General features: G+C 43.0%; 1 protein-coding gene and 1 long non-coding RNA gene across 4 annotated transcripts in view; one reads left to right on the top strand and one right to left on the bottom strand.

Moving 5' to 3' along the window:
* The window catches only part of LOC115333502, a 98,597-nt gene extending 79,419 nt beyond the window's left edge, over positions 1-19,178 (bottom strand). Inside the window, exon 1 of the long non-coding RNA XR_003920819.1 lies at positions 19,079-19,178. This is a non-coding gene — a long non-coding RNA (uncharacterized LOC115333502). The remainder of the gene's footprint in view (positions 1-19,078) is intronic.
* The window catches only part of LOC115333495 (vascular endothelial growth factor receptor kdr-like), a 140,640-nt gene that overhangs the window by 4,751 nt on the left and 112,246 nt on the right, over positions 1-23,643 (top strand). The window lies entirely within an intron of this gene.

The following is a 23,643-nucleotide window of genomic DNA, read 5'->3' as shown; positions in this document are numbered from 1 at the left end:
TTATATGCGCACATTTCCCCATTGGTCTGCTAATACGTATCAATCTAAATAAAAGCAACGAGGTACATTTGAGTTATCTCTGTCCTTTCATACATTCTCTGAATTGTTCATTTTATGATGAAGTATTTGTACAAAGCAATAGCTCAATCGACTTCATTTTTGAAGTAATATATCAAGTTGGGCTAGTTATATAATATTTATGATGCTAGTAGGTTTATGCACAAGGGCAAAAGGTTTCCAACCACAGCAGGAGATTTCTTAGGTACAGTCAGTGGTAGGTGATCTGCTTTTTTCATAAGTTTGTCTTCCAGATTGCCAGCACCGTTTGAAGGAGGGTGAAAATCTGCCCTATGCCATATACATTCAGAGATGACACTCGTCTTTTCCTTCCAAAGACATCTGCAAAGTATAGGCAGCAAGGGTCACTTGATCATCAGCAAAGGACAGGATGAACAAAGAAGCTGCTTTCAGTTTACATTGCAAAACAGTTTTTGGGGCTGCAACAGCAACCTGCATTTTATAAAACTACACAGGAAATTTCCAGGAGGCAGCGTTTGACTTTCAAAGTGAGTATGAGAAGGACACTGAAGCTTAGCCCTACCAAACTTCACGTGCTTAGTTTGGTATTTCCTCTGATCAGCCTTACTCCAACTTCCCTTTTTTTCTCTAAACCAGACTGATGTCACTGGAATGGGAATTACAAGTGGAAGTAATTAGAAGATGTTTGGAATATCTAAACAACGGCTAGGAACAAAATAGATTTGTCCCTAGTGTTTTCCTTCAGAAACCAGCTCAGATGACTGACAGGACACGAAGGCTTCTGAGTGCCGATCAAGGCATTCCTGTTCCTCCAGTCCCCACCTCTGGGCAGAGCATCTAAATGTACTCAGTCACAACAACCAAAAAAACCTGGCTACCTAAATAAGCTGGCATAAAATGTGTGTAATAGAGAACTGATCTCCTCACCAAGTTAGGCACTTCTTTAATTTTTCTTTTTAAGGCCACAGGGAAAAGAGTAGAAGCTGCCAAAATCAACCAGCCAAGGTTATTATCTGGAAATGGCATTTAATATAAGCGCATGCTTGAAGCTTGCCCCAGGGAGCAGAACTTCAGCAGCAGAGAGCTTGCAATCATCAGAAGCAAGGCAAGATTAGAACAAATCATGTGAAGCAAGGTTTTCTGTATGAGAGGTGTGACCTTAGAGACTTGTCCATAAGCCACTTCCTCAAGTGGGGAAGGAGGAAGGTTCAGAGAAGGTAGGGACTCTGATCTCATGAGGCTGTGATGAGCAAAACTGATGGCTGCCCATTTTGTGCAAATTCCTCACTGCCTGAGTGCTGAACACACTTGCGTGGGGAATCCCACCCCACCTGAAACCAGGTATTAACATAAATTCAGAACTGAACTAGGCCAATCTTGTGACTGCTTTTATAAGCTGGTTGTATCTCCCACATTTGCCAATAACTAGAATACAAAACAGGAAAGAATCTCTTGCATCAAGTCCAGTCCCCACTTCAAAGAGCTGAATCTGGTGTGATGATGCTTTTCTTTGCAGTAGCTGAGACAGGGCTTGCAGCACACGCAGCCATCAATGGCATTACACTTTATATACCCGAGTGACTGTCTCAGCTCTGTGCTTTCAAAGGCTTTGGAAATGTAAGCAGTGAATTCACATACTAAGGGCAGCTGAGCTACTGCCCTGTGCAAATGTTGTTAACTTTTGTACTAGGCTGTTACTAACAGTGTAACACAGCTACGCACTCTGATGGAGCGTAAGTCTGTGGACTGCTTTTGAGGCAGTCCAATACCCTCATCTCCAAGTCCTTGGATTAGTCTGTCTTTACAGCACATACTTTTTGTCCTCACTACATCCTACATCCCTCTCCTGCTCTCCCCCCCCCCCCCCCCCCCCCCCCCCTTTCCTGGATGTCTCCTAAACTCCCCTCAGGGCTCTGGATTCCTTGAATTTTTACACTAGAAAAAGCCAAGAGGAATTGCTCAGCCTTTCCATAACAGCAGTCTGCACAGTCTTTCTTCCCTGTACCAAAATGAATTTTGCCTTTAAAATTGTGCATGGTGCACAGATTTTGGCAAGCTGAGGTGGGATTGCCCAAGACCTGCAGCTGAATCTCTTGGTTTCTGCAAGCAGATGCCCTAAGTCTTCCTGCTGTAGCGAATTTTACAAGAAGCAATTTTTGCAAGTCTTCCCCCCTCAATATCTAGAAATGCAGGAGTCACAGCTAGTGTGTGGTGTGTATGTAACCAGTGTTCAGGGCTTTTGTTGTGTCTCTAAGCAGTAAAGCTTTTAGAACTGAGGAGTCCTTGACATTACAGAGTAATAACGAAAGAACCTCATCTAACCCTTCAAATGATGAAAGGCTGAACACGCCAGTTTTCCTTTGTGCCCTGCAGGGAATGGCAAAAGCATATGGTCCCCAAGATTTCAAAATTCAGCCAAAAACTAAACTCAGGCCCAGAATGTAAAGGAAATATAGGGACCAGCCTTCTATTTTCAGATCACTTGCCTTTGTCTTCTGCGTTTCCACATAGGTTTCCTTAGATCTTCCTGTGTTTTTCTGAACTGTGGGAACATGATTGCCAAGGAAGTAGAGAGGGGAGTTTTCAGCCCTGCTGGGATTGTTCTTGATTTGAGGGTCAAGGAAGCTTGACCTAGTCATTACCTGTTCCATTTTTTATAAAATCTCCATGAATCTAAACCACCTCAGCCAAAATGTTTGCTTCCTTAGAGCCCACAGCTCAGAAATTGCACACCTTAAATTCTTCCTTACAGATACACTAAGGTCAGTTTGCAGGAAAAGCACCAACCACCATGGGGCTACTTTCTTTACCTGTTCCTCTATAGCTGTGAGTAAAATGGGACTGCTCATAGGGGTAGTCCACACAAATACACAGAAGTAGCTATTCTGTAAGGCATTCATCCTGTTTGCTGTTAACTCGTATCTCATTAACTGAAAGCAGTGCTGGACACAATAATTTAAGAGTTAAAGCAGTTTTCTCCATGTCCCCAGAAGCCTGCAGCGGGTGATGTGAGCGTGGGCCCTCCCAGAATCCCAGTCCTGATCCTCGATTCCCTCACAGCTACTGAGAAAGGCTCACTTTGGCCCTTTGTAGCCATACAGATCATCCCTGAAAGCTGATACTGAGCCTGGACTTCCCTAGCTTTTGGGTTGGGTTGCAGATTTTAATGTGCAGATGCCTACTACAGTATGTCCTCCAGGAGTTATAAAATGTGTTTTTCCCCTCTGCTTCTTCACTTGTTCTTCCAGCTGCCTGAAGCTGCCTCCCCGAGGGGCTGTAACACTTGCCCACACAGTGGCACTTGGAAGCCCTTCTTGTGGGCAATCCTAATTACAATACGCCTTCATACAGGAAATGGCTGTTGGAAGAGATTGCCCAGAACCCTTAACAGGAAGACGCATACGACTGTGTTTGAAAGGAGGGAAGTAAAGCACTGCGGATTATCAGTTGCAAACCTCAAGGTCTCTGTCTTTCCTTGCAGAAAAATAAATCCCACAGGTGCCGTGTTGTCCAGCACTGGGTCACTAGGTCCATCCCCCACCTCCACTTAGGGAAGGGTACCCACTCCACTCACTGCCGCTTCACTCCTGAATGAATACTATCATTGCTAATTTGCAAAGATAAGGGAAAGGACTTAATGAGCATCCAGTACTTAAAAGCACAGGTACTACTTTGCTCCATAACCCATGAGGAATAGCAGAAGAAACAAGAATGCAGTGCCCAGGTGTGGGGAGAAACGTTTTTCCCAGATCTCTTTCTGGATGTAGATGAGGCAAGGAAGTTGTATCAGCTCCTGCTGCATGACACAGCAGGACGGAGCTAAACAGCAAATTTGGCTAGTTAAAAGGGTTTTGTACTGTTACAATTAAAGGATGATTCAAGTGAATGTAAACAATGATGTCACCCTGAGAACCTTTTAAACACAATTTAAGTTATTACATGGTGTGAAGCAGAGAGAATCAGCTAACCTTTTGGCCTGCCACATTTTTTTCTCTACAAATGGATGATGTCTGGATTATTTTCATTTCATGTTAATGCACTTGGGACAAGCTTTCCTTTCAGTTACACAGGTTTAAAGCTGTAGCTTGGCTGAAGACAATAGCCTGTCTTTGAATTTTCCTTTGTGTGACTAAGAACATTTATTTTATTATGGTTGTTTATACATTTTCTGGTAGAATCTGAGTGAGAAAAGAACTGCCTGAAAGCTGCTCTCTCACTGCATGCTTTATAGAGGTAGATCTTGCTGGAAAATCCCAATTTGTTTTGGAAGTGAAAATTCACTGTGAGAAAGCTAAGTAACCTGCTTACTTTCCTGTGATGAAGGAAAGCCAGTGTGTGGCCCCTGCACCAAGACTGCAGCAACATCCCGTTGTGTGAGGCAGCACAACAACCCCTACTGCTACTCCTGAACGCTCCAGTGTACGCTCTCACTTCACAATTCTTTTGGCTTTAAAGATCTCACTCTGCTAAGCCTCCTGGAGGCTCTCATGCTTAAACCAACTTTCCTTCAGTCTTGGCAAATCTTCTATTGAGTAAGGACAGAGCAACAGCAAGAGAACAGGGTTTGGCCCAATAGGAATTACCAGAGAGAGTAATTAATCCCCAGAATCCTATGTCAGCATGAACCAAGCAGAGCTTGCAATGGGGAGGGATTCCCTGGGGCAGAGCCTCCTCTGGCTGTGATCTCAATGCAGTTGGCCCATCTCACTTTGAAAGAGCCCGTGTGTTTCTCACAGCTCATCATCCCACTCAGTGATGACTTTTCCAAATACAATGATACCATGGGTCTCTGGGAAAGTAAGGCCCAGTTGTTACCATGAAGCTGCTAATGATCCCGTTAACAGTTTTATTACTTAATCCACTGATACATCAGGTTCTGACTTTGTCCAGAAAGGAGATAAACCCAAGTCTTCAGTGTTTATAGGTTTGGAACTGCTCCGGGGTTTCTAGGCTGTGCTCACATTTGGACTGTTTTCTCATGGCTTTCTCACCAAGTCAAATAAACATGGGTAGCTTTGTTCTCTGGGTCAATTTGGGCAATATCACCCTGCCCTAATGAAAGAGAAGTGCAGGTCAAAACAGAAAACCCAGTATGGTGCGACTCCTGGGATGAAGGAACTGTCTGGGCAAGGTGAATTCAGGAAGACAGCAGGCCACTGAGCGGGGTATGTCAAATGTTCCCCCCATCTGGCTCCAGACAGTATTGTACACTGCAATTCCCATCAGGAAATTTTGTCATTACATTTGAAGGAGGATGTATACAAGGCTGATTTCTTCTTCTTAGTATTATGGAGACATGGGATTACTCTGACCTATAGACTTTTCAAACAGAAAGACCGGCAGAGTTGGTTGTTTATATGCTATGGCTTATATCAGAAGAGCATCGTTAGACCAGAAAGAGGAGCTAGAAAGACCCCTAAAAGAAATATGGGGTTTCACAATATATTAATTGGACTGTGATCTTTATACCAAGGATAAAAATATTTGGTATAAATTAGCCATGTACTTTGCCTTTTTTATTGTTGTCTACTTTGCATTTGAAATGTAATGTTCAAATCTACATGGTGAAACGCCATTATTAATTTAATTTAATAAATCATGAAGTAGTGTGCCTTCTGGTTACTGAAGTTGATCTCTATTGAATTTTGTGCATAACTATGGTTGTTATATTGTTATTAAAAATAACTTACTACCGTTCTTTTCCTAATGTACTATCCAGCATGTCAGAGCTGGTATACAATATCATCTAGGGCAGGCATCCACAAACAGGCACTATGACATCCCATAAGTCTACAAGCACAGACTAATGCTCCCAAGAGAAAGGCTCTCCTTTTCCCATCCCAAGAATACGTGCACAATTTTTTTTAACATTCTTCATGACAGTATCTTCAGCTTTCTGGAGAGTTTCTGGCAGAAGGACAAAAGAAGAGGAAAGGAGACAGTTTTGTCCGGGTATAAATCTCAGTTTTCATTTGCCAAACCTGTCCTGCACTTTTGAGAAAATCGGGGCAGTAAAGCTGAAAATTCTGTGCTCACAGTGGGATTAGTGGAAAAGCTAAAACTGAGCTAGTTTTGATTTCCATGGAGTAGAGTTTGCATAGCTGCCATTCAAGGCCATTTGCTATTCCACTGTACAGTATCACAGTACCACTGTACTTTAAAACATTAATGTAGACTTTTAAATACTACATGGATTTGTGTCTGGCACGGAGCAATGCAACTTTGACGCTCTGCCTTTCTGTCTACCTATGCCTGGGACGTCCCTCAGTCTGACCACTTGACCTAAAAATTTTGGTCTCAACATCTTCCCAATTTAACTGAAAGTTTTATACAAAAATTTTGTTTTCAAGATAGTTTTCATTAAAAAGATAAAGGTGTATTTCAGAAACAGGCAGCTATTGCTTGGGAAAACAGAAATAATCATTGTAAGATAAATGACTGGGTAGAATCAGTTTGGCCAGAAATATGAGACACAAAGCTGACAGCATGAATCTCTTACCAGCATAAATCAGATCCATTTGTAAACACAACTAGTTGGTCCAGGGTCTGCAAGTGCCCTGGATAGCTCGCATTGCCTGTGCAGTACTGCAGAATGTCCTTTAGGGGCTAGTTTGCTGCGTAACGAAAGCCACTAAAGATTTTCTTGTGCAGAGAGGGGACAGAGGGATGTGCATTCAAATAGCAACGGTGCTGTCACTACTCCTTCTCCTCAGGTGGCTTCACAACTTGTGTGACCACACTTCATAATTAATAAGGTAGAAATCACCTTATCGATGAACTAGCCCTTTTCCTGAACAAGCGGCCAAGTGTAATCTTTAATCCAGAGTCCAGTGCATGACAATCTGTATGAGGAAAATACTGAAGGGTTTATTTTACAACTCTGAGATTGCTATTACAGGTTCTGGACATTTCTGATATATGCATTTCTTTTGCATCCCTGGAGCAGCAATGATAGTTAATATTGACACCATTAAAGCCACCACCATTATGGTTCAGGATAAACACTTCACCTTGATGAATCAGGTAGCTAATGCTTTGCAGAGCCATTGCTTTGGGCTGCTGATTCTTTAATTCCCAGACTGACCAATATATCTGGTCTTGTCTGGTGTCATCATACGCAGTCTCCTTAAATTTAGCGCTAGGCTAACCAGACTTAAAAAGAGACGGTAAAAGGGGTTAAAGAGCATCATTAGGAGAGCCCAGAACAGCCTAATTCCTTTAGTCATCTTCCCTGTTTTAAAATCTTTCTGCTTATCTCAGTTCTGGTCTTGACATCTGCTAGTAGTGAAAGCAAAGTAGTGACAGTTGGGCGTGGTGGGATGTAAGGAGGGTATCTCATACGCTGATCTTCTTGCAGTGTATACGATAAAGGAATTGAGAGGAATTCACAGCATACATAGGGCAAAGGTCTCTCTCTTGTGCTCTTTCATTTAATGGTCGAAGTGATGTCTTTTAGTGTGTATTATACTGCTAGCCTTTGAACGCCTGCATTTTTTGTTTGTTTTGATTCTATATTGTTCTAAGTTAAATAGTAGGAAAAGAGAAAACTCTGCCACCATAACATTCTCTTATAGGTCTATTCATTATAGATCCCGAGAGGAAACTGAGAGTTCCCCTGGACAATGGTCTGATATACAAACGAGCATACATTAACTTTCTGTGGTTGTATAGTTCATTTTGGTTGCATTTCCTTTACATTCTTAGGAACATGAATTCAGGCATAATTTGGTTTGATGTCTTCCTCTGCCTTGAACTGCTGTCTTGTTAGATGTACTGCACGTCAGGCAGCCTCTCTGCAGCAGAGGCCTGAAGTGGAAGTGCTTCAGGCAGACGTGGTGGTGCACTGAGGAACGCTTTCGGAGTGAGTGGGAGGGCCAGGAGCAGAGGACACCAGGCCAGGTCTGCGGGGTTTCGGCTCAACGGGTGGGGGATGCTGGGGCGGCTGCTGGCCAAATGCCATGCTCCAAACCAACAAGGATGTCAGGTAGGTTGGACATAAACCATGATGTTTAAGTAGCTCAACTTTGGTCCCTTGTCCTTTGACAAACACCTTAGGGGAGCTCACTTGGGGCACATCTGCAATGGCTTTGGCTGCACTAACTCCAGCACTGGGGCTGCAGCAGGGTATGATACAGGAACACCCAGAATCTCTGGATGGGAAATCGCTGACGCAATTACAGCTGTGTTCACCGCACTAATTAGCGTGGACACTTTGCTCAGGACCACAGCTCAGCTGCTGCATGAACTGCACCCTTCAGTAGGTACCCACTCAGACCTCTAGTGCTTTGGGCACTCTGGCATTGCATTCCTCACTGTGGCACAGGTATGTTTTCTGCTTTTGTGCCTCTGCTCTTCTTCTGTAAATTGGGGAGATTAGCACTTCCCTTCCTCCCTGGAGGGATGGAGCGATAAATGTTTTGAAGAGAAAAAGCAGCTCAGGAACTGCAGTAGATTTGCTTCATCTTTCACTTCCATCACCAGAGAAAAAGCCATCTGAAGCTACAAAGATACCAAGGCATTTAAGGTTGTAAGGATTAGGACCGGGATACCGTGATAGGCCTGGCCTGAACTGTCAGAAGTGAATCTCTCTCCTGTCCTCAAGACAGACGGCTACAGAACTTGGGTTTGGCTGTTGCTCTTTTGCACTGACATGTCATGCTCTCACTTACTTTGCATGGGGACAGAGCCAAGCAGATGAAAAAGGTTAGAGACTAGACCAGTCATTGTTACCCTGCCTTCTGTAAACAGCTTTGCACAGTCTGAAGAGTGTGACTGCTTCTGAAATGCTGCCTGTCCCACCCAAAAGGTGTGTCTAACACATCACTCCCTGCTAATGCTGGCTTGCAGAGCCTGCTTACACATCCTGGGTACCACCAGGTGCATGGCAGTGAGGCACAGGGCTTGGTTGCAAGGCTACAGTTTTTCTCCAATTTCTTTTAACGCAGGACCTCCCTCAGCCTCTTGGCCCACACATATGTGGTAGATTGCTAGTTTCCTCGGAGGAATAATGAAGTGCGCACGCACACGCACACACACGCACACATGCATAGGTGCAAACGGATGCAGTGTCACTCCAATTGCAACTATATTCCAAAAAGCCTCTTGGTTTTCATTCTGACTGTGTCTTCTGGCACAGAGAAATTTGCAAAGCTAATTTTCAGCTCCCATCTAATGGATTCCCCTGCTGAGTGTCTTTTACAGTTAAAGTATTCCAGATTGAGAGTTTGTTCTCGCCTCCCCTGTGCACATCTATGTTGGAGGTACTTCTTGGGGAGCTGGTTAATAAGCCTGGAGTGTGACTGAGTGTTTGTGCTGACATTCCCCTCCTCCTTGGAGGAAGGTAGCCCTCACACCCTTATAGCCCATTTGTTTTCTTACTGCTTTCACCCCAGTAGAAATAAGGTGATTATAGGTATCAGACTGTGCAAGAGAATATTGGATTTATCAAAGTTGAGAAGCAAAAGGAGAAATCCCCCTTGCTAGGAGCTCATTTGTTCTGGAGCTTGCATGCTTTTTGGGAGGAGGAAAGAGCTGCAGTTGAGCAGCATGCAGCAAGGTTCAAAAGACACTGTTGCACTCTATTTCCTCCTTGCCCCCTGTGCTTGCCCCACTGGCCACCCTCAGAGGAGAGGGCACTGCCACCCACACCAGATATTCACTAGTGCCAGCTCCTTCCAGCTCCTGTAGAAACCGAAGAGAGCCTTTCCCTGGATGATCCTGCAGCTCAGCACAGAACTTGGAGCCAATTTACTTGAGCTCTAATTCCTGCCGTGCTGCAGGCTTCCTGTACAACCTTAAGATACTTATCTTATCTGTCTTCAGTTTCCAGCAGTATATAACAGCAATTACTTACCAACCTCACAAACATGTTGCAAGGTTAAATCCCTTTGTAAGCCATCTTGCAACTAATCTTAGAAATGCAGACTGTTGTTGTTGTTATGATTATGATTATTATTATTATTGCCATTTTGGCACTGCCCTTTCTCAGCCATGGATGTTTTGCTATGACATCTGCACCTACCCAAACCTACAACCGATGCTTAAGTATCAGTTTCCACAAAAGATTTTCTCTTTTTTGGACACAGTATATTGGATCTTCACCCCCAAAGGCCCTTAGAGGGTGGGCGTAGCCATGCAGAAAACAAAAGATGAATGGGACACACATATACAAACAACAAAACCCATTTCATGCATCTTCTCTTCTCATACCTGGAGACCAAACCTCTAATTCTTATTTTAATATTTGTTAAGATTTTGTCTTGAGGAATGGTGGGAAGAAGGACAAAAAGAGACATTGGTCCTCTTCGGAAAGTGTTTTGTTTTTCCCAAGCAGCTGACCAGGCAGAGCTTTAAGTATTTACTTTAAGTACACATTTCAGTCTCCAGCAGGTACAAAGACATCTCTGCTGGGGCATCTTGGTAGGACAGAGGCCAACAGGACAAAAGGAGCCCAGGTGGGGTCAGTGTTGGACCTGGGCACTGTGTAGGGTTAGGGTTAGGGTCAGGGTCAGGGTTAGGGTTAGGGTTAGAAGAGAGAAGCGCACAGCCTGAGTGTGAGTGGGGTTGTGAAGGGGCTGCCAAAGGAAGAAGGGGGCTGCAAGTCTCTGGGAATGAAGTGAGCAAGAGGCAGTGAAGACAGAAGCCTATAGTGCAGAAAGATGCTCCAGGAACCCAAATGCCTCACTGAAGCTCTGTGTGGTGGTTTCTGGAGGGTGAGGGAGGTATCAAGGTGTGCTGGCCATGCCTAGCTGGTGAGGGAGAAGCCTGCCTCACAGAATGACTGTCACAGACACCTCTCGGTGCCGAAAGACATGGGACTGGTATGGATGATGGTTGTCATGAATTCCTCACTTACGCTGGAAAAAAATACGTTTGTGAAGCCAGCCCAGAAAGGCTACTAAACACTTAGCACTCCTTCAGCCATTGCTTTGGATATACGTAACCAATAATCTGACTCTTTTTCATGTGTAGTTAAGCCATCTAAAAAAGATCAAATTACTGAAGAGGTAGAAAGTTAATCTTTACCTCCAGGCTAAACTAGAATTACAATTGCTTAATCTCTTACCAAGCAGTTTCTCTCACTTAAAAGGGAAGAGCATAAATGAGTTTTCACTGGAATATGCTATCCTGGCATTTTAATTAAGATGAAAATATATAGGTAAAACAAAATACCTGGGCATTATCAGTTTTCATGGCTATTATTCTATTTGTCAGCTGGGGCAATCCATTTGCTGTGTGAACTGCAGTGCTAAGGGTACGGTATCTTTGTGCTCAAGAGCAACATATTCCCAAGCATGTTGTCTTTGGCATGGCCAATATTTTATCTGCCAGAGCCAACGTTAATGAAAAATTCCTGAAAAATTCCACATTTCAACACAGCAACACTCTGATGGGAATAACAATCTTTCTGACCTCGTTCAAAAGCAGATATCAGGCAGGATACAGAATAGGGAGGTATTCCTGAACTCTTCTGCCCAGGACTTTGGGTACTGTGTGCTAAGTTTGTGATGCTTGCCTGCCTTTATAAGTGATATCAACACTGTCAGGTTGTGTATTCCCCATAGTACCTGCATCCAAAATCAGCATTTCTCAGAATAGTCATGCATGCAGTCAGAAACACTGAGTTGGTGAAACTACAAACTGCCTTCTAGTTTTGTGCACAGCTGTCTCACCTCTTTGAAACAGAGTGATGCAGCAACTTTATAATGAGAACATATCTGCTTATAGAAGTGTGTTTGCCCTTCTGGGACAAAAAGTCGTGAGTCTTTTTGACATGGGGGGTAGGTATATTTGTGATCCATTACAGTCAACATTAGCCTAGATGATTTTTAATATATGGGCTCATCTCCTCATTGCATTGGACAGTCTGGAAAACTAAGGTCAAGCAAAGTGAGCTGTGAAATAAAAGCCCAGTCATGAGTAAGGTGGCCTTAAATCACTGTCACTGACTGCAAAGGGACAGTGCAGGGAAATGGAAGGTACTAGTTTACTTTGATTTGCATTAATTGAATTCACACAGCTCATCATTTCCCTTAGGAGTTCAGAGTATCATGTACTTTTGTTGTAGGCAGGATAGTACTAGAGGTTAACTGGCATATGGGCTGTGCCATAATGAAATCGCTGACTTGAACAAGAGAAGAGCCACCCTGAATTTCTCCTTCAGTCCCTTCGCTTGAGCCTTGCACAACCAGACCATCTTTCCTGCTCTGAAAAGGCTTCTTGTCAGGACAGGCAAGCCAGAGCTGTGGGAATTGTGGAAGATCCCAGCATAGGAAAGAGAGGCCATTCTCAGGAGACCTTGCAACAAAGCTCAGGGAGATGTGCTGGATTTATTCACATAGTGTAGGCACTCAGTGAGTGGAGAAATAAGTGACCTTGTCAACAAGCAAGGAAAAACCCATGTATACCTCCACAGCCTCTCCACACACTATCCTACAACTGAAACCTTTGTGTTATATGCCTACTTTGTGGACCAGAACACAGAGGGCAAAGGAAAATCAAGACTTACAGGCATCCAAAGTCAGCTTATTACACACACATCCACACCTGACAAAAGGCAGGGCAAGCAGTGTAATTTATTCTCCCCCTGTTGTCAGAATCCATGATAGCGTCTACTATCAACAACTGTTTGTCATGCCCTAGAGACAGGAGAAAGCCTGACAGTACACAGATAAGAGCAGGTGCTAATTTGATGCCATGGTCCAGCACATAGACACAATGCTGTGTAAATGCTCCAGTTTCAGCCTCCAGAAGGTCCTCTCTTGCCAAATTCTCCTCTTCTTTGGAGACTTTTTAAATGGCAGTTGCTCAGTCAGCAGTGAGAGCACATAGTGTTCCTCCTGTGTAGACAAGATCTTTGATGTGCTCACACTCTGAGCTGCTACCTTTATTTCAGTTTTAAAGGGGATGCAAAGGGAGCAAAAGGTTCTTGCCAATCACAGACTTGCCTAAATATTTATCTCTGCTAAAAACAGTTTAGTTTCTGGATTGAGCCCAGGGTTGATTCTGATGAGAGACATCAAACACAATATCCATGAATCAGGGACAGCACATCTGGCATTGCCTGTGTGCTGTAGGAATATAAATAAAAGAGCCAGTAAACTCCAGCTGGTGAGTTATTTGTACTGCAACAAAGCTGTCAGCTTTCTAATACCACCACCCAGTGAGAAGAGGGTGCCATGAATCACTTGGGGCTGCTCTGTGGTCCCCTGTTGGCATGTGTCTTTCTTTTTGCATGAGAGGACTCAAAAGCGAAGGATCATAAACACGTTTTTGAAAATGATTTGCAAGAGTGCCGAGGAGAGTGGCGGGCCAAGCCAGCAGTGCTGCCAATATTTACAACATGATGGTATTTTATTTTTGGAAGTATCTGATACAAATGTTCTTTTCCTGGAAAGATTCCTTCTCCTGCCTGTCTCCCCCACCTCCCTCAGATTGCTGGTGCCAATATTTCTGTTGCAACTTCCTTGCTCCCGGCCATTTCCTACTATAGATTTCCCTCCCCTCTCTCCTGGAGCTGATGGTCCAGGTTGCACCCTGCATTGTTCTGCTGGCCTGGAAGGAGGCAAATGTCAGTGCCTGATTCAGCTGCCTATGCAGAGACAATCAGTGCTGCTCGCGATGTCGGCGGGTAACCCTGTAGGCTTCCAGCTCATACTGTGGAAGGGCACAAGCATCACAGAGATGCCCTGTACCTACCAGCCCTGGGAGGATGTCTCAGATAGCCACGTGAGCCCCTAATCTTCTTCTTTATAGTATGAGCAGAACACATTACAGTGCTGCAAGGCGTGGCGGGTGCAGGTAACGGCCAGAGCTCTGGACCCATGTGCATGGGGGGCACTTAAGTACATGCCGCGTCTCACTCCTTTCCAGCCTCTCATCCAAAGGGAGCGCTGCCCTCAGAAGTGATAGTGTCCATTAGCGCCTTTTACTTCATTGCCCTGCAAACTGGTAAGATAAGCACGAGCTTTAGTTGGGCAAAATTTGGCATGGAGGCAGGAACGGAAGCCTTGGAGCTGAGGGTTAAAAAAATTGCAATGCCCAAAGAGTCATCCCGATCACGTTAAACAAAATCATCGTGCAGAGCAGCCATGGAGACTTATCACACTACTTCCCTGATTAGCGCAGGACACCAATTTTAGGTACTGTAAAAACAGTGGAGGTTAAATTTACTATGGAGGGCAAAGACCAGTGATTCATTTTTCCTTATTCTTTATAGTCACTTTTCACCTTGAAGAACAAAAGGGCCTAAAGTCAGAGAATGTTTGTTCTTGAATCTTGTCAAAGCCTTTTTTTTTTTTTTTTTTTAATAAACCATCATTAAAATCTGGGCCCACTGCCTTGACAAAAGAAAAGAATATATTTGTGTATACTTAAGAGACGGAAAAGAGACTGTGCGCCAGGCCTAGTCACAGATAAAGGAATTCCGGACATTATTCCTTGTGCTCCTAGGGGTTGTGACATGGGATTTCCTTTCAAAGTGGTAAATAGCCCTACAGTTGTTGTACGCCAGGGTGGGGTGATCACTGGTTTCTTCAAAACGGGGAGAGATGAAAGCACATTATGAGAAGAAAGAAAGGCTGGATACATGTGTATAATGAACCCCTGTGAATGGGGGTGAGGGGTGCAGATTCACCCCCACCCAAAGCACCAGCTCAAAGCTTTGCCCTCATAAGCTTCCCATGGTTTAGAGGTGCTACCAGCTGATCTCTGCTTTGGGAAGACTAGGTCACGTCACAGCAAAATAGATTTAACTCTTAAGAGGGAGCCAAAACCTCGGGGCTTGTCAGCACCTTACATGTTCCTCCTAGATCTGTGGGACATAGATGGAAGTTGTGGGGAAACAGATCTCTCAAAGCCAGACGGTCTCTCCTTGTGCCCTGTGGGACACTGACTGCCAGTCCTGGCCTGGCGTGGGAACAGAGAGGGTGGCAAGGGTGGGATACCATAGCTGTGAGCTTCAGGAGGAGCCTCACCATGTTTTGGAACAAGAATCAGACAGTCAGGTCTTTTGTAACTGAAAGCACCTTTCTCTTTTTTGCTGAATCCTGCACAGGATTGAGGCTAGCAGCCTTTTCTTTTAAGAAAACAGAAGAGCTAAAGCTGCAGATTTTATCCTGCTTGCATTTTAAATAGAAAAATGTTCAACTTTGTACTTGGATTACTTCTTCTGTTGGACTTTGCATTAAGGACTCGCCAAAGTGCACTGATTTTGCAGTGTTGGGAGAAGTCAGAAGGGGGGAGGAACGTGAATTGCTTGATGAGGGAGAAAAGAACATCAAGCTGATTTTATATTTGGATCTGAATACAAAACGATTTCCTTTCCTCTCTCTTCCTGCGGCTGTCCTGTAGGGTCAGCAAAGACGGCAGGTCCTAAACCTCACAGTTAAAGCAGGGCTTAATGAGAAGGGGAAAGAAGATTTGCATGTTACTATTCTCCAGATCCTCAGGATTCAGGCCTTCAATAACAAATGTTAATTTAAGGATTCATCAGTGGAACAGATAAATCAGCATATTGTAGAAGTTCACAAACGGAAGGTACCTACATGAACCTCCTTATTGCTTTCTATTTTATTGCTAGATACCTGAATTACAAGTCTATAATCCTTCTACCATGTAACAACACACCTGCAGATTTATTTTCCCTTTAAACTACAACGAGATCTCATGTGAGTATAGGGAGGCACATGATAAAATTCTAAAAATTCAGCTTGTAAACTTCATGCAAAGTGGAAACGTCTAAGAGGTTGCACTGCTGCTTCCAGTACAAGAGTCAGTTTGGATCTGCTGCAAAGGATCTTGTTTCTCTAGTGAATAAGATGCGCACGAAAGCCTAGAGAGATTGAAGTCATAGCTGCATTCAGTCCCTACTGCAACTCATTGGCTTAAGAGATTGTGTCAAGAGGGTCTAAGTCCATACAGGACACATGGAAGATTCTAACCAAGTTCAGAACTGGAGACTTCAAAGGAAAAATGACAAATTTTCCTTCTTTCTCTTTGACCCCTTCCTAACATCCCACATTTTTTCTGAAAACCGGGAAAAAGAGAAAGTTCCCTTTTTCACTGCAGCAATAATATAACACATCTTCTAAAACAACTGTATGGCTGGTCTAAGGAACAACAAAGACAGCTAAATGAATCATACAGAGAGAATTACTCATACATACACCTTTTCAAAGAGTAAACAGGTCATGCTTAGCATTGTTAACTCGCAAGCATGCCAGGCTGTACAGTCCACATTGCTGCTTGGGTGTATTTGAGGAGATCAGGAGAAAATCAGTTGGTGCACAGCAGTAAAACTGATCTGAATCAGGCCCTGGGATTGCACTCAAACATTAGCACTTCTAGTGTGTGGGTATGGGGCTGTATGGCAGTCACACATCATGAGAGTACCATGTACTTGTATGAATTGGATCACGTTTTCTGAGCCCCATAACAGACTACTGAATCATGCTTTTTTGATATCCTGGTACAATCACATTAAATCCCTTAAGATGAACTATATTTTCATGGCCAAAAGCCAAACAAACAAAACTCTTTGAAAAATAAACAAACAGAATCCTTCTAGAAGAATTTTTTAAAAGATCTAATACTTGTTTTAGGGACTTGTAATTTTAAAATAGCTCAAATAAATTAAGAATACCAAAACTGATCCTTCTTCCCAGTGGTGGTGTGAACACATGAGAGTTTCTATTTCCTCGCAGTGGAAACTGCCCCTTAGTTATAGTGCCATTGCCCATTGTCATGATCTCTTTATCTTGGCCTGCAAGGTGGAGTCAACCTGGGCTCAGAGGACTGTTCCCACTCGATAGATGTTCATATCAACACAACAGCTCTTGTAAATAAGTTTTCCAGGATTGGTGCTTGACATACAGCTCTTTTTACTCTCAAACAGTACTTTTTTTTTTTCTCCCAAAGCTGCTTACATTCTATGACCTTGCACTAAAGCCCAAATGAAATGCCTCACAATTTTCCTAAATACTATCTTTATTCTTATGGCTCCTGTATGAACCACTGCTATGCAGTTAATGCTGTGCAGTTGTTTCTACCCTAAGACCTTTTAGCCAAGGGTTTACAATTTGGCATCTGAGGTCTCAGCCTGAAAATTCATCTTTGTTTTTATACTCTCCCCAAGAGTCTGTTTTAAATTGATATAAACATTTCGATAGCTTAAGAGTGCAACAAAATGGTCAGCCTCCTTTTCCAGCTGGAAAACAAGCCAAAGTCAAAGTATTGCATATTGTTGGCTAGACTAGTGGCTGGTCTCATCTTGGCTTGGTCATGCAGTTCCAGGCATCTGCGTAACCTTATGGCACATCCAGAAAAAAATTAAATTCCACCTTTACTTGACTGTGCAATACTTGCTTCTTCAATGTATCTGTTTCTCTGTAGTGGGCGTTGCTTCCCCATCTTCCCGATATATATCATGCACATATACCACAATAATCAGCAAGAGACGCTAGGAGCCTGTTGATTTTCTTCAGCATGTGGAGAAATCCCTCATTAACATAGTTCACATCTGCCAGACCAAAATTCATATGCCGTACTAAAAATTTTACTGACTAATCAAGACGAAAGGGAACAGAACTCTGAAAGAAGTAAATAAGGACCCCAGCAAATGCTTGCTCTACCTTGATACGCTGTTTGCTTATTCTGCAGTGTCTCAGATCTGGATTTCATTACTGGGATTAGTTCTCTGAAATCTTAGTGCAGCAAATCAAGGCTGTATGTGTGGATTCAGGATGGGAAGGAACCTTAATAATTGCCTGCATGCATTTGCATTATTCTTTCATCTCTCACCTTGGTACTTTTCTCCTCCTGAATTCAAATGGTGACATTTTTCTTTCTTGGTGACATAAAGTTTTCACTTTGCTTTCATTCAGTGCTCACTTAACTTTCATGATTCTCTTTTCTCTTAGGCATTTTCATATAGTTCTGTATTTCTTACCAGGGCTTCTGATACTCTGCAAGAGGTACTCAGGAGAGAGCTCCAAATAAAGGAGCTGCTTTCCTCGTTTAATTACTTTTACAGTCATATTTGTTGATTTTCTTAACTATCCAGCACAAGAACTGATTTTATTATTCAAAAGGCAACTGCAAGTTTCATCTGTCTATAGGAACTTCAGTAAACTCTTGGGCTGAAGAGGTGAGATTTTTAGGAAAAGAAAACAGTGGTGTGCTTGTTTCTGCTCTGTTTGAAATCAACAGTAAAAATAGAACCAGTTAGGGGTTTCATAAAAAAATGGCTTTTCATTAGGAAATTACACTGTGGTAACATTTTGTGTAGAAAGTGGCTGGGTTAGATGCAGTTTTCCAGGAAAGGTTCTCCAGCCAGGATGGTGTTTCTGGTCACGACCCAACAATGCCATGACCTTGTCATTGAGATGCATGCGTAGGATGCTGGAGACACCATGTTCCTTGGTGGAATCAAGCCTCTGAATCGTGTCTCCCACTACCCAGGGCTGCCCTAAATATCTGGCTATTTTTAGACGAGTCTTTTTCTGTTGCTGCTTTTCATAATAAGAAAAACCTTTGAAGGTTTTGTGTTTTATCCCTATGCACAACAGGAATTAAAATAAATAAATAGATCTTAAATATTTAGACATGAAGAGAGAAGAATTTCCTGCCCAGCTTTTGCTAAGCGGCGTAGGTGGCTTTAACGCAAACCGGCTCTGCTCCTGGGTACCTGGCAATGTTTTCTTTTCTTGGAAGTGACCGCGGTAAAGCACCTTTAAAAGCAGGATCCCACAACGCAAATCTGCTGTTTCCAAGGTCCCTGTGCAATCATCTCCCCTATGCCCCAGTTTTTTTGGATGATGAACTTATCTGCTGCAACCCAACCAACCTGCTAGAGAAGGAATTGCTCTAGCTAAGGAGCTGCAGCAGCACAGAGGATATAGCCAGCAGCAGGGCAGCAAGGCGAAGGAGTCCTTTAAGTGTCTGACCCCCTGCAAAGTCCCTCAAAGTAAACCCAAAAGTCAGGATCTGGCACTAAAGAAGCAAGTTTAGGTCTGGGCATCACACCTGGTGTATCACCCACCTGCTGCCCCTCCTCTGGGCTTGCGGGAGGCTGCACCCAGACACCAGCAACTGCTTTTCTTCCAAACTTTCGCAGGTCAAGTGAGCTATTCTGGAAACCTGCAGGGGATAGAAGAAGGGACTTTTGTCAACAGGCAGCCATGCTATGTAGACTTGATAAATATGTGCAGTGCTAATTCGAAGCAGATTCCTGCTTTGCCACAAGCAGAATTCCTCCAAACCCTGCCATCAAAAACATTATGTCACAGCTGCGGAGAAGCCTAACAAACAGGGGAGAAGTTGGGGTCATGTCAGGGTAACAGTGTGGTGGAGGCTGTAAGGAAGTGATTGAAGCCCTGTTCCACGGCCTGATGGAGTTTGTCATTAAGAAGGATTTCACAAATGATTTGCAGCCAATTCCCTGGGTCCGATTGGTACTTTCCAGCTTAATGCAAACCAGTGAGGAAACTAGCTTCCAGACCTAGTTAGGCCAAACTATCCAGGGAGGTTGCGAGCAAGAGATAACATAACATCGCCTGGGGCTGCAGAAATGTAACTGAAACTGGGACTGGTTTTTAAGGAGATCGTTAGGTTCTCTCTTCCCATCTCAAGCAAACAGCTTTTATCTTGTCTCCCAAAATAGCAACCTCCCATCCTTCAAAACAAACCAAAAAAACCCGAAAACCTCTTGAGACAGGCACACAGACAAAGTCGACAGAAGTGGAACATAGAGCTGATCGAAAACAGATTCCAGCGTCAAGTCCAAAGACGGTTTCAGCCCATTTCTTCTTAATGGGTAAAGTTAAGACACTGAGAAAACAAAGTAATTACCCACCAAGCAGATTTTACTGACACTAAGCATTTACACATTTCTGACACATACAATCCCTGCGATTTGATCAAATCCATCTCTGTTTAGTGTGGCGCATCAATTGAGTTGATCTCAGGAGGCTCTGGCTCATTTGCTTCTAGATTTATAGCTCAAGGAAAAATGATAAAGTCATGCTAACTGGGGTGGGCCTTTGTTCTGCTTTACTCTGGCCATCCACCTTCCTCATTCTGATTTCAACTCCATCCCTCTCGTGGCCTTCCCTTGGCCTGCTCCTTCTGCAGGTCAGTGATTCATCACACAGGAGGACACAGATGTTCTTTACAAAGAAGTGTTTCCGTGCAAGCTGATATTTTTCCTAGAAAAGTGGGTTGGGGATGAGGAATGAGATGGGGAGAAGGAATTCACCACTGTGCAAAAGGCCTGAGAATACGTATTGCCCAGCTTCCACCAGAGTTTGTATGATGCTGCCTACATGACACCCCCAAGAGAGCAGGGCTGACTGCCGGATCCACACCGGCAAGGGCTTCAAGTAGGAAACCTTGGGGCATGTGGCCTGAGAAAAGAGGCGGTCTCTCTGAGCAGCTAATACATAAGTATTTGGTGGTCAGTGGGCAGTCATCTTTCCTGATGGCTATACTAGGATTTAGCTATGGAGCATGGGCAGAGGTTGTTTTGCAAGCCACCCTCTCATCATTCAGTATAACCTCATCCAAATATCTCTGTCAGCTCTTGCACTTCTTAGAAAACAGCCATAGCTCTCTTTTGAGGTCTGGTTTATGGACACTTTTGAGTCCAAAGCTGAGAACGCCCACTCTGCCTTTGAATCTCAGCAGTGCTGAGGTAGTGCCAAGGAAGTTTGGAAAGGGAAAAGACCTGTACCCCAGCTCAGGCCCTGGTAGGCCATCTCAGAAGAACATCATGGCCCTAATACTGCCTAAAAGTGCCAGCTGAAGCTCTCAGAAATTACTTCATGTAGGTCACCAGCAAATGTTTTCTGAAGGACATCTCCTAGCGCTTTATCTCGTCTAATTTTAAATATTCCTAAAGATAGGGCTGGCATCATTGCTTCCTTCGGGAGATGAATTACACAGGCTGATATAACTCAACCTTGGGAAGATTTTCTTTTCTCTCCCTAGACTCTTACCAGTTGCAACAGAAAAAGCAGATAAATAGCTGCTCTTGGTATCAGATTTCCCATGATTCCAACCTCTTCTGTTAAGCACTCCAATTTACAAAAATTTGATTATTGTAGCATCTAAAGGCCCTGTTACAGTGTGCTGTGCAAGAAAGTAGTATCAAATCTACCAAAAGGGCTCTTGGTCTTCAGGTTAAACAATGTGGCAAATAACCGGATTAGCAGCAAAAGGGGTGGGGGTTTAAACCATACTGACATTTTGCTTGAGATATGGAAAACTGGCAGAACACTTAACGATATTGAGGCAAAATTGTCTATACAAGCATCCTTGACACCTGAGATGTCAGAGTCAAGCTACAAAACTGAGATCTGATTGCATGTATTTAGTATCTTAATTGTTCCCTTCCTTAGATTTGGGCTACTGATCGTTGACTGAATATCAAAGAACACAGAGAAAATGATACTCTAAAATAATAACTTGCAACATGCAAGTAAACACATGCTTTCGTAACAACAAACAGCTCTGTGGCACTGAAATATTTTTGTATTCAGTGGAGTTAAGACACCAGCTTAGATGTAGGGACAAGTTTCTTTATTCTTTGGCTTGCAAGCCACTAAACAGGTTTCCTTACTGAACTCTGTTGCATTGAAGGCCCACGCTAGTGTGTGCAGGAATGTGTCCGTCTCATCTAGACAGTTTTCACCAAACCAAAACAAATGAAGGGCTGTGTTAAGTCTCCCTCTTAAGCCTCATCCGGCTCTACTGACTCAAATCACTGCAAACAAATCATTTCTGTGTACAAAGATTTCCCGAAGGAAAGACAGGACCCAGAGCAGATCCACAGGGCATATCCTGGTAATTCCCATCAGTTGGGCTCAAAACATCTTTCTTCAGATCTTATAAAGGTCATTCTGTACTGTACAGTGCTTAAGGATATGGTACAGCTAGTTTGGGGGGGTTTCTGAACAGTCTCATGCGCAAGTGCCTGACGAAACAAGAAGACAGACTTGGGAGTCACTGATTTGTCTGCAGATGGTAGAGAAGGGACATGAGTGAGCATCCTCCTCTCATTTAATATATACAGGCAGAGGGTGAATGCTGGCAGAGACCATACAATGCTTTCAAAGAACATACTTTTTGCTAAATCAGAGTTGCAGGGATTTTGTAACTTCTCTCTTTTCTTCTTTGGTAATTTTAATGTCTCTCTAGGGTATCCATCTTATACTTTTCCAAAGTCTTTTACTTAGGATGAATTATCATCATATTTTATTGTCAAAGGAGTAAGCTGACCTACAGTACAATAATTTAATTGACTCAGTAGTTTGAAATACTGTGTCGCTTGTTAATATTACCTTGTGTTACATGCAAAATTTCTCTGTTAATGCATGTTCTAGCTAAGAACTTAAATAGCCAGGCTAGGTGAATTTCAAAGTTATCATCCCTCAGCAGCTATGCAAATGTATGTATATATGGCAAGTGGGGTTGTATTTTGGGTTGATACTGGCCAGTGCTTTAATTTGTGTGAAATTTAATTTACCATCCTCTTTAACTTGAGGATCTTTCATTTTCATCTGTTTGCTTTTAATTTATGTGAGTGTTATTTTCCAAGCCCCCATGGTACCAAAGCTCTCCTTCAGAAACAAGTCTGACAGCTCTAAATTATTATTGAAAGTTGTTTCATGATTTTACTTTAAAGACGATGGGGACTAGATTAGATCTATGGCTCTAGCTGTTTGCTCTGGGTGCCTGTACAACCAGATACCAGAACAGATTTTCAACATGTGTGAAACCAGTATTATTTTATTGAATTCTGGCAAAAATTTCATTTCACCACTGGTGGTTGCTCCTGACAGCAACTTTTATGGAAACTTGGGAGAAATCCCTCCTTAATAATTCATGTCGCCAGCTTAAAATCTGACCTCTACTGGCAGTCGGGATGAATTATAAACTGATGCACGTATGGGTTATTGCATTGCCCCCCTAAACACTGAACTAAAGGCAACTTCTTGCCTTCAGAAAAATAAACTCCACTGCATTCTCCCCGTCTCCTGCCTTGTGAACAGACTGACCTGCGTCCAGGTTTAATATTGCCTTGATGCACCATGTTCCCCCCACAGAAAGTGCCACTATAGTATAGGAACCACTATATCTATTTCCAGTCTGCCAAGAAGTGTGCAATAATATTGCGATTAACATGTAAAAAAAAAAAAAAAATTACCATACCATATCCACACAGAAAAGAAAATAATACGGTTTGTTGTTTTTTATTTTTTTAATCTGATGGCTATTGTCACTTCAATAGAAAAAGATGAGAAAGGTATAAAACTGTATATAAGACCTATTGAAAACTTTTCTGCTACTGCTCTAACTTTAAAAAAGTCCATTCTCTTTAATGAATTATCTAGCATGAGAGCTTTACTCTTATCCTGAGTATAGGTAGCCCCTTTATTCCAGGTTAAAAGTCCAGTATAAATGTTAAAATTGGGTAGGAACAAGAGAGAAATCACTGCTTGCATCAATAGAGATTTACTACTTGTTTTTTCATGACAGGTCCTGGCTCATATCAAGACAGATTTCAATAGTGACTGATTCTTTCTGTGCACATGAGCAGGTTGGGGA

Source organism: Aquila chrysaetos, chromosome 21, assembly GCF_900496995.4.
Source record: "Aquila chrysaetos chrysaetos chromosome 21, bAquChr1.4, whole genome shotgun sequence".
Taxonomy (NCBI): Eukaryota; Metazoa; Chordata; class Aves; order Accipitriformes; family Accipitridae; genus Aquila; species Aquila chrysaetos.
Note: the sequence above shows the minus strand (reverse complement) of the source record. Positions and strands in the feature narration are given on the sequence as shown.